This window comes from Prionailurus bengalensis, chromosome C1 (genome assembly GCF_016509475.1).
Source record: "Prionailurus bengalensis isolate Pbe53 chromosome C1, Fcat_Pben_1.1_paternal_pri, whole genome shotgun sequence".
NCBI classification, from domain to species: Eukaryota; Metazoa; Chordata; class Mammalia; order Carnivora; family Felidae; genus Prionailurus; species Prionailurus bengalensis.
Genome location: NC_057345.1, coordinates 77,375,293 through 77,387,411, shown reverse-complemented (window position 1 = coordinate 77,387,411; position 12,119 = coordinate 77,375,293). Strand labels below are relative to the sequence as shown.

Below are 12,119 nucleotides of genomic sequence, written 5' to 3'. Positions count from 1 at the left end.
GTGATGGAGGTGGGGAAGGTTGCAGATTTGTATTTGGTAACCTTTCTTTTGTAAAGCGAGAGAAGGGTGATCTTGAAAGAGGAGATGGGCAAAGAAAACTGGAATATTCTCGGTGTGTTGACTTTTGGGGAGAAGTGTTTCAAGCCTCCCTCTGTGACGGTCAGTTTCTTTTAATACTTGTAGATGTTCACAATTTATGTATTTTGTAGCCATTTTGTTGTGTGCAAAGGGGTTTGTGAACATTATATCTTCTCGGTGACTTGTATACTTTATTATATACAATATTCATATTTAGCAGGTGTAGTGCTTTTTTGCCTTAAATTCCATTTGATTTTTCTGATAGTGAAGACATCTATTTTCTTATTATTAACATTTGCTTAGTTTATCTTTTCATCATCTTATTTTTAACCTTAACATTTCCTTTATAAACAATATATAGCATACTTTATTTATTTTTTTTTTCTGAAATTTATTGACAAATTGGTTTCCATACAACACCCAGTGCTCATCCCAAAAGGTGCCCTCCTCAATACCCATCACCCACCCTCTCCTCCCTCCCACCCCCCATCAACCCTCAGTTTGTTCTCAGTTTTTAACAGTCTCTTATGCTTTGGCTCTCTCCCATTCTAACCTCTTTTTTTTTTTTTTTTTCCTTCCCCTCCCCCATGGGTTCCTGTTAAGTTTCTCAGGATCCACATAAGAGTGAGACCATATGGTATCTGTCTTTCTCTGTATGGCTTATTTCACTTAGCATCACACTCTCCAGTTCCATCCACGTTGCTACAAAAGGCCATATTTCATTTTTTCTCATTGCCATGTAATATTCCATTGTGTATATAAACCACAATTTCTTTATCCATTCATCAGTTGATGGACATTTAGGCTCTTTCCATAATTTGGCGATTGTTGAGAGTGCTGCTATGAACATTGGGGTACAAGTGGCCCTATGCATCAGTGCTCCTGTATCCCTTGGATAAATTCCTAGCAGTGCTATTGCTGGGTCATAGGGTAGGTCTATTTTTAATTTTCTGAGGAACCTCCACACTGCTTTCCAGAGCGGCTGCACCAATTTGCATTCCCACCAACAGTGCAAGAGGGTTCCCGTTTCTCCACATCCTCGCCAGCATCTATAGTCTCCTGATTTGTTCATTTTGGCCACTCTGACTGGCGTGAGGTGATACCTGAGTGTGGTTTTGATTTGTATTTCCCTGATAAGGAGCGACGCTGAACATCTTTTCATGTGCCTGTTGGCCATCCGGATGTCTTCTTTAGAGAAGTGTCTATTCATGTTTTCTGCCCATTTCTTCACTGGGTTATTTGTTTTTCGGGTGTGGAGTTTGGTGAGCTCTTTATAGATTTTGGATACTAGCCCTTTGTCCGATATGTCATTTGCGAATATCTTTTCCCATTCCGTTGGTTGCCTTTTAGTTTTGTTGGTTGTTTCCTTTGCTGTGCAGAAGCTTTTTATCTTCATAAGGTCCCAGTAATTCACTTTTGCTTTTAATTCCCTTGCCTTTGGGGATGTGTCGAGTAAGAGATTGCTACGGCTGAGGTCAGAGAGGTCTTTTCCTGCTTTCTCCTCTAAGGTTTTGATGGTTTCCTGTCTCACATTTAGGTCCTTTATCCATTTTGAGTTTATTTTTGTGAATGGTGTGAGAAAGTGGTCTAGTTTCAACCTTCTGCATGTTGCTGTCCAGTTCTCCCAGCACCATTTGTTAAAGAGGCTGTCTTTTTTCCATTGGGTGTTCTTTCCTGCTTTGTCAAAGATGAGTTGGCCATACGTTTGTGGGTCTAGTTCTGGGGTTTCTATTCTATTCCATTGGTCTATGTGTCTGTTTTTGTGCCATATATAGCATACTTTAAAACAAAACAAATACAAATACCTTTTTCTTAACTTACAAACTTTCTTTTTAAACAAAGTATTTAAGAATTTTTTTTAACGTTTATTTTTGAGGGAGAGACAGAGTGCGAGCGGGGGAGGAGCAGAAAGAGAGGGACAGGCTCTGAAGCAGGTTCCAGGCTCCCAAACTGTCAGCACAGAGCCCAGCGCGGGTCTCGAACTCATGGACTGCAAGATCATGACCTGAGCCAAAGTCAGACACTTAACTGACTGAGCCACCCAGGTCCCCCATAAACTTTTTATATTTATTAAGAGGATTGATGTGTTTGGACTTCATTCTGCTTTCTTGTTACTTTCTCTTTGCTATCTTTTATTGTTACTTTTTAATTTAATCAGTCAAATTTTCTTTACAATTCCAGATTTGAAATTATATATTTTATTTCACCATTTTACTTGGTTACCCTTAACATTTTAATACATTAAAAAATTTTTTTTCTTTGAGGGGCACCTGGGTAGCTCAGTCAATTAAGCATCTGACTTCAGCTTAGGTCATGATCTCATGGTTTGTGAGTTCGAGCCCCACATTGGGCTCTCTGCTGTCAGCACAGAGCCCACTTCGGATCCTCTATTCCCCTCTCTCTCTGCCCCTCCCCTGCTTGCACTCTCTCTCTCTCTCTCAAAAGTAAATAAACATTAAAAAAAAAAAAGGTTTTCTTTGAATCAGTATCTACCAGTTTGAACTCTTTTAGGCTTCTTTGTTCCCATATTATTAAATACCATATAACCCTCTTTTCTTAGGAATCCTTTTTGAACAATTATCAACAGTTAAGACGTTTAGTTGCCATTTTCAGTGGTTTGGTTGCTCATTAATGCTTATTGATTCTTAGCTCTTTCTTTTTATATGTTCTTGTGTCTCTATGCCTGAGAATTACTCTATGAGTAATCTGTGCATGGTAAACTTTTGGAATCCTTGTTTGTCCAAAATGTCTTTTTTGTTGTTGTTATGCTTGAGTGGTAGCTATAGAATTCTGGGTTGAAAAGTATTTTCACATCTTTCACCATGATGCTGGCAAAAATGGTAAGACTATAAGGAAATAGGCATTCTTACAGACTAGAAGTAGATATGCATATTGATAGAAATTTGGGGAAATGATCTAGAAATGTGTATTAAGCCAAAATACACATGCAGCTTTGAAAAATCTATACTATTGAGATAAAAACAGTACTATAAGGCTGTCTATTCAAGGTTATTTACTGTAACATGTATATTGTATGATCCCATTTCTATAAAGATAATCACAAAACAAATACATATATGTGTATGCTTGTATGAATAAGAAAAAGGAGTGGAAGGATATACCAGACTCTTACATTGGTAACTGAAGTGGGAGAGAGTGGGAAACGTAGAGGAGGCAATATTTTCAGACAGATTTGATTTTAAAATACCATTTTTCCTCAAAAATCTGATGACAGTGATGAGGAATTGTGTATTCTTGTTTTTGTAGATAGTCTAGTTTTTGTTTTTGTCTTGTTTTCTGAAAATGAGCAGAGTTCTACCTCTTATTCCTAGAGATCTGAAATTTCCCCAGGACTTGTCAAGAAGCATGTCTTTTTCTTCATCCGCTGAGCACTGATTGAGCCCTGTTAATCTGAAGATTACTGCATTTCTTGAGCTCTGACATTTTTTTTTTTCTATTGTGTCCTCTTCTTCATTCCCCTGGGGTGCTTTTCTATAGTTCCTACATGATATAATTTATGGATGTAGGTTTCATATTTATTTTCTCTTCTTGCTCTCTTTTTAAGAAGTCTTTGTTCTTTAAGAATACCTCCCATTTCATTAGCCATATTCACTCTGCTCTTCAACTCCTCTATTGAGAGTTGTTTTGTTGTTAATAGTTGTTGTTGCTTAGTATTTTTTTTTTTATTTCAGAGTTCTTTGTCACCCTTTCACTTAGAGCATATTGGACTTCTATACTTCAGACACAATAGTTTAGGGGCACCTGGCTGGCTCAGTTTGGTGGAGCGCACAACTCTTGATGTTGGGGTTGTGAGTTTGAGCCCCACGTTGGATGTAGAGATTACTTAAAATCATAAAAAGAAGCCGCAATAGTTTATAGAAATTGAAGATATTATGAATATTTACTTCTTTTTATTCTAGTGATTAACCTTATAATACATTTAAATTTATATATTTCAATCACTTGTATAAAATAATAAGAAACACACTTACCACACCAATTTTAGCCATTTTTAGGACATACCTCCCCTCCACATTCAGCCTTTGGAAAAACTTTTCTGAGTGGTGAGTAAGTGGTAAACTTATGGACTGTATGCCTTTACTCTTGAATACTATGTTATCTGTCTCTGTATAAGATTCTACAGTCAAAATAATTTTAACCCCAAACTTTGAAGTTATACCACCTTTCACTGAACATTTAAGTCTTGACACTAAAAAGTCTGTTGCTTTTCTGATTCATATTTTTTGGCATAAAACCTATTTTTAGTCTTTGGTGGTTTTTTTTTTTTTTTGATGTTGTTTTTTTTGGTGGGGGGGGATTGTCATCTCCATTCTTTCCAGCAGTCCTCACCTATTACCGTTCTCATTTATGGTTTTATCCACCTTGGTGTGCCTCTCTGTTCTTGTTCATCTCTTTTCATTTCATTGGCATTTTATGAGAGAGGAAAAATAAATGCATGTCCCTGATAGACCCTAAGGAATCAGAAACTCTTAAATCCTGAGTGGCCACTTCATGTCCTTTTTCCTTGGCGCACTGGGTCAAGCACTGTGATTCCCCTCTTTATTGCTCATTTAATATTGTTTTACTGAAACCCTGCTTTATCCCTGCAAGAGTGTTATTCTTAAAGCCCCAGCAACTCTTAAGACATACTGCTTCTTTCTGACTCTTTAGCTTCTGCCTGTTTATCCTGTTTATACCTTAGGAGTGGTAGTAAGGTACCAGGTACCAGAATAAATTTCTGCTTGTAAGGGTCTCCTGCTTCATTCAGTAGGAGCAGTATACAAACTCAGCATCATCATTCCATAAATGAAACAAGTTAATGGCAAGCATCATAAAGAATTAACATTTCATGAGTCATTACTAAATGCTAGGCCCTGTGCTATATGTTTTATGTTGTCTTATTTAATCCACACAATCCTCTTAGTAGGTTTCATACATATTTTATTGATGAAGCAACTGAAATTTAAGGAAAGTTGGAATAACTTTGCCCCCAGGTGGAAGCTGTGGAACCATTTTTCAAACCCAGGCATGTGTGCGACCAAAAAGTGATTATCTTGGCATAGTGCACTATAAAATTTAGCTAAAACCCTCATTTTTCTGAGGCTTTTCTTATCCATGGTATTTTATAGGACCTTCTACTTTCTCTGAACTATAGAATTTATAATCCATATTACTCACTTGGGACATAATGTATTGCTTTTTATTGATAGCAGTTTTTTATACATATGTGTCCTGTATTTTAGGTAGAAATACAATTAAAAAAAAAACTACCAGCAATACCATTTTATTAATCTTAAGAATAATTAAAATTTTCCCTGAAATGATCTCAGTTTTAAATAGCTTTAGTCTCCTTTTATAAAACAATAGTATAATATTCATAACAATTTGGTTTTACAGATATTGGGTAAATTGTAAAGTATGTGTTCTATAAGTCTCTTATGGTTCAAAATTGCTACTTTTAAATGACACTTGTTTGAATAGAGCTGTGTACATTTGATTATTAATAAGTATTTGCATTTTCTAAATATTACATAGTGTTTAACATTTTGGTGAAATTTTGTAATTATTTAAATTCACAACAGATAAATATCTTTGGTTTTATAAATGAAACTCCAGAATTGAATATTTAATAAGGAAAACTTGTTAAATCAGAAAAAAGTAGTGGCTGGTTTGTGATTTTCCATCACAAAAATATGTTCCTTTTTGTTGCTGTTGTTGTTGTTGTTGTTGTTTTTAAGACATTGGTGCAAGAGAGATGCATCTTCCTGTGTGATTTGCTTCAAGGAGAGCAGATTTCTTGTATTTGAATTTTTACCTTCCTGAATGAAGATAATTGTACAATAGTGATTACTTTGGAATATTTGTCTTAGGAGATAATTGTATTTGGGAGGCTGATTTTAGAGAAAGAAAAAAAGGTAAGTTGAGTAAATGATAGCAGTAAGAGGGTTCACATATAATGAAAATATTTTACAGAAAATAAAACTGGTTTTGTTTCAGTTTTCTAGTTCTCAATGAGTATCAAACTTATCCATCTAAATATATAGAAGTTTAAATTTACATACTACAGTTTAAATGTACATAATACAGGTAAATGGTTAAGTACTTGTTACAGATTATTGTAGAATTACAGAATTTTTCTTTCTACAATCTGAGCCGTTTTCAATAAAATTATAGCTCGCTCAGTGAAACAATTTGTTTTCTTGATGTCATAATGTTCAAGTTTATTTCTCATTAGACTATAGACAATTTCGTATTTTCAAAATATGACTAATAATATGACTACCAAATGAATTAATGGCACCTTTATAATAAGAGTTTTACTTTAACTATAAAATCTACCAAATTTTTTTTTAACGTACATAGTTTCAGGGCGCCTGAGTGGCTTAGTCGGTTAAACGACCAACTTTGGCTCAGGTCATGATCTCATGGTTTGTGAGTCCTGGCCCTACGTCGGGCTTTGTGCTGACAGCTCGGAGCCTGGAGCCTGCTTCAGATTCTGTGTCTCCTCTCTCTGCCTCTCCCCTGCTCACATTCTGTCTGTCTCTCTCAAAAATAAATAAACATTTTTAAAAATTAAAATAAATGTACATACAATTCAGTACGTAAAGTTTTGAATTTGAAAGAGCAAAATTGTGTGAGTATTAGAAGGAACCATTTATTATGTTTCACGCAGTCTTCTAAGGCCAGATTATCTCTTCAACTGTTGTAAGGAATTCCTTCAAAGCCCAGTTGTTTGCATTTGCTGTCCTGTCACTTACTTTGATGTGCGTATTCTACTGGACCTTGGTCCTGTGGAATCGTCATGTGTTTGGGGAAGAAGTTTTATCCACAGCACTTTGAACATTCTTATCTTTTAAGTGCTTGAACAAATTCCTAGCCTTTTCTGAAAACCATTAGGCAAGTAGACATTGATGCTGATTTTGTACTTAAAAACTTCCTTTGTCACATTTCTTTGTATCTCTTGCTGATTATTGTTAAATGTGTAAGCACAGTAATTTCTTAATGGCAAAATTTCTTTGCTCTTCAGAATTATTTCAGCTCTCAAGCAGTTCATTTCATATGCATATATAATATTTATATTACCACTTTAGGTGTTTTTATTATCTATCTTCACTTCTAATACAATTGTGTTTTGTCTTCCTAAGACTTTTAACACTTGCACTTCTTTTGCATTTATTGGACACGATGGGTTAATGTTTATAAAATAACTAAAAACTAAGCGCAAGGAGTAAATTCATCACAGACTGAAGAACACTAGAAAAGCCAAAGTAAAATAACGATTAATGGCAGTTAATTGGTTGAGAGCAGAGTTGACACACTACCTTTGGAGTGTAGAGCTGACACATTTATGTTCATGTTAATTATACAATTGTGGTCAAAAATTTGGTCTGTTTGAAAAAATATATAAAGAGGTTATCACTCATTTTAATTTTTTTTAAAAAAAAACATGAATCGTTCTTGTTGGAGCTATGTGCATATGCACATCATATATCCTTTCAAAGCTGTGATGGTCACTCTTATCTTGTTCTCACTATATGAACGTGTAAACAATGCAGCAAGCAGTCATTCCGTAGCTGAGTAGGATTTAGCATTCTCGTTTGGTTGCAACTGTAATTTATTGCGTTGCCTCTTCTGTTACAAACTCTTCGTTAGGAAATTAGCCTTTGATTAGTGAATATCCATTTGTTTTTCTACTACTGTTGGTTTTCATTATTTTATAATTTTGCCATGTTGTTAAAGTTAGGCCTTTATAACTTCCCCACCACCTTTTGTCCTTCTTGTAGTTACCTGCCTCTTGAGGTAGGTTAGATTATGTTTACTATTTAGTATATCCGGCAGTAAGAATCACTTTGTGTTATTAGGTGTTTATGATCTTACTATTTGTAACATCTTCCTATTAAATAATGAGGATCATATATGGCATCAGGAATAAAACTACTGGACAAGTTCAATATAATTTTATGGTAGGTGGTAAAATCACATACAGATCTTGGTTTGTAATGACAGTAATGATGGCCACATGCTGCTGGAAGAAATCATTATGTGCCGAATGTATTTTATTCTCGTTTTATTTTTCTGCTCATTATTTATGTATTTTCTGTTTGTTTGAACTCATTGAAAATTTTTGAGGGGGATATTACCCATACAAAAAACCTTTGTATGTAGTTTTCATGATGCAGATAGCTCTGTGGCCTGTGTGTTAGTCATTTAATGCCATATTTTCATTGTTCAAGAATCAGCTTATCAACATACTACAAGTTAACTAAAGGATTATTTCTTTTCTTTTTTAATTTTTTTAAATGTTTGTTTATTTTTGAGAGGGATCAAGAGTGCATGCAAGGGAAGAGCAGAGAGAGAGGGAGGCAGAATCCAAAAATAGGCTCCAGGCTCTGGAGTTGTCAGCACAGAGCCTGACGAGGGGCTCAGACTCAGGAGCTGTGAGATCATGACCTGAGCCAAAGTCAGATGCTTAACCAACTAAGCCACCCAGGAGCCCCACCCAAAGGATTATTTGAAGTAATTTTTGATTTAGAGAATCTTTTTTAAATTAAAGTCCCAGTAGTATAATTTGCACTCCCATTTTTAGCTCATTATTTCAAATAACATTAAATGTTAATAATATAATAACCAAGCATTTAACATATAGAGTAGATATCAGAGAGGATGTTAGAAAACATCTTACCCGGGGCGCCTGGGTGGCGCAGTCGGTTAAGCGTCCGACTTCAGCCAGGTCACGATCTCGCGGTCCGGGAGTTCGAGCCCCGCGTCAGGCTCTGGGCTGATGGCTCAGAGCCTGGAGCCTGTTTCCGATTCTGTGTCTCCCTCTCTGTCTGCCCCTCCCCCGTTCATGCTCTGTCTCTCTCTGTCCCCAAAATAAATAAACGTTGAAAAAAAAAAAGAAAAGGATTTGTTCAAGAGACATTAAAAAAAAAAAAAAAATCTTACCCAATCTCCAGTGCCATAGTTCCTTCTACTGTGTTCTTGACAATAGTCCAACCTGCTGAGCCATTCAGTTCACTGTTGTGTGAGACAACCCTTTGCATTGTTGAGTTGAGTGGTTCCTGTTTTTAGTTTTTTCTTAATCTTGAGTTGAAATCCATATCTTTATAATTCAAACATACCATCTTTTGTATGGCATGTCTTCAAACATTAGAAGACTATTAATTGTATTGACTAATTATTAGATTAAGCATACCAAATTTTCTCTTTATTTCATTACATGGTGTGCTGGATACCCTTATGAATTTCTGTATTTTTTTAGTGTTTCCTCTCAGTGACATCCAGAGTAGGATACTACTGGGGTGGTATGGTTATACAGTATACTCTGTCTTCACTTGCATTGTATACTAGGTGAGGCTTGGGTATATATATATGTTTGAACATTGTGTACGGTATATATAGACTTAACTATCACAGTAATTGTAGATGTAGTATTTCAGTTAATTAAGATTTGTTTTTGCAATTAGAATGACAGTTGTGAATGTTTTTTTCTTCTTGACCCAATCTCCTATATGACTAACTGAAGTTGTCATGTGTTCTCAAGGATAATTTAAATGAACATGGGGTTTGTGAAAATCTGACAGATCTTAACTATAACTCAGCTAGTGGGCAACATTATAATTTATTTATAGCTGTGTAATATAGCTATTAATGAGCTAATGTAGAATGAGGGCAAATCGTATTATATCTTTGTATGAAATTATACTACATGACAAAGGTTGGTATTATGTAATAAGTACCCACAAAGTATTAACCTATTTGCAATAAATACAATTAATAATGTACATAAAAGAATGAAATTAAGCTAATTTTATCAAAAATTATTCATGAACAGAAAGTGGACAGCATAGATTTGATGACAGGAAGGTTGTATCTAATCTGAATTACTGAGTGACCTAGGAAGCTTGCTTAGAGGGATTACAGAATAATTATGTTAATATGCAATTATCACCTCATTTCTTCTGTAGTAACCTCAAGATGTAGTGTAGTGAGGGTGTTATAGCAAGTGCTGATAGTTTGCAAAAATACTGATGTTTGAAATTTCTAAGACAATAAGTCTAGCTTGAGGCATAAAAGTGATGATCTGTCATCTTGAAGACAGATCTGACCTTTGTACTGTTTTTTTTTTTAATGCTCACAGTGTATAACTACAGGCAGTTATAGCTGTAGAACTCATTATGATTTTCCAGAAACCGAAATATGTTTTATGTAGATTTAAAGTTCCATTTGCAGCTTTTTATAAGTGTGTGAATTTTTTTCAAGAACATTTTAAAATTCATTTAAAAGAAAAATTCTGTGGTTATATGATGACATGGAGGAGGACATAGTAATACTGTCTAAGCATTTTATTAAAATATCCTATTTGATAATAGCAAATTCACTGAAATTTGAGGAGTCCAAACAATATAACATTAGTTTGATTATTTTAATTTATTAGCTTCCCTTTTTTGAACTTTATGAATGATGTCTACCTTCAAATGTGTCCCCTACTTAGTTACATTAACATAAACTGGTGTTGATGGCTCTGTTACATATATTTGACTATACAAAGATAGTTGGAAGAACTTTGAAACAGTGTGAAATTAGGTTATTGGTCAAATGCTTTCTTGCCTAGATGCCAGATAACCATCCGTGAATGTACGGAAATAAATTTTGGTGTCAAAATTCTAGATCCATTATTCACTGTAACAGATTTTGATGATTCAGCGCTCTGCATTATATCTCAATGCAACAGCTATGATTTTAGAATATTGTTAAGAAAAAATGTACTTGGAACATGTTTTGGTTAAGATATATTCTGAAAATTAAACCAGGAAAATTTTTTTATTATTGCTAAAATACTAGCTTACTGAAACAGTTTCTTATAGCATATTTTTTAAACTGATGGAGTAGATTTTTTAATATCAATGTGCTAAAAAGAAATTTTCTAAAAAAGAACAACCTCTGTTTTTGAGTAGAGAGATCATTAATTTGGGGACACGTTAGGCATATTTCTTTAGGTGTGAAGGAAAACTTTGTTGAAGTCTTCATTTTATATTTTAACAATATCTAATCTGATCTTTTGTTTTTTTCCTTCCGCTAGATGTGTTTAGAGATAGAGGATATATCACATACATATATTCTTCCCGTGTTTTTGTGGCAAAACAGTTTGGTATCTTTAGAATGTGAACTTATGGAAGGCTCATATTAAGGCCATTCTGGTAATGAGAATGCAGTCTCCAAGCAGACATGATATTCTCATAGTTTGTCACCCTGCTGTTCAGGGGGTACCAATGAAGTTGCTTTAAATGGGAAGCGTCTGTTCCATCTCTGAACCTCTAACACCAGAACAGATGGGTGGAACATGGAACATAGAAGGTTGTACCTCTGAGGTGGTAACAGTGAAGCCACTCATTAACACTGAATTTACCACTTCGTTAGCAACATTGCTTCCTGTTGAGAAAAGCTAATATAGGCTTTCAAATTGACTGAGCATATATTTGTCTACCCCTGTGATTATAATAAGTAGGAACACTAAGTGTCTTTCAGGCTAGTTTTTTAAAAATTCTGTTGTCCATTTCAGATTTATGAGATCGTTCCTATTTGGACATTTTACCTTTTTATGTAGTTTAATGAGAAATGTCAGGAATGGGTAATAGTATAGCGTCAAGATTTGCTTTTCTTTTCATTGACATTTACACACTCTTCCCTAACACATGTTTATGTGCTGCCCATTTTTAACTTCTGTGTATGTGATGTAGAGACTCCTGCTGGGTGCTGCATTAGCACCATTTTGGGGTGATAGCATTGAATATGATCTTATTGGAAGTCTATTTTTATTGCTGTGGATGTCTGCCAATCTCAGAACAGAATTCTGAGACCTATGAGGGGCAGAAAAATTGTTGGTATACATAATAATGCCAAAGAAAAGATATTTGCAGTATTATTTATAATATTTGTTGTATTAAAGAACACATCTTGTGGAAAGAATAAGCTCGTTATAAGCGCTTGTTCTCAGTTGTGAAATATGAAAGTAATTAGAAATAATTCTTTTATTCTTT

General features: G+C 34.8%; 1 protein-coding gene across 6 annotated transcripts in view; it reads left to right on the top strand.

The window, feature by feature from the left end:
* ZNF644 (zinc finger protein 644) overlaps positions 1-12,119 on the top strand; it is a 107,413-nt gene that overhangs the window by 71,064 nt on the left and 24,230 nt on the right. The window lies entirely within an intron of this gene.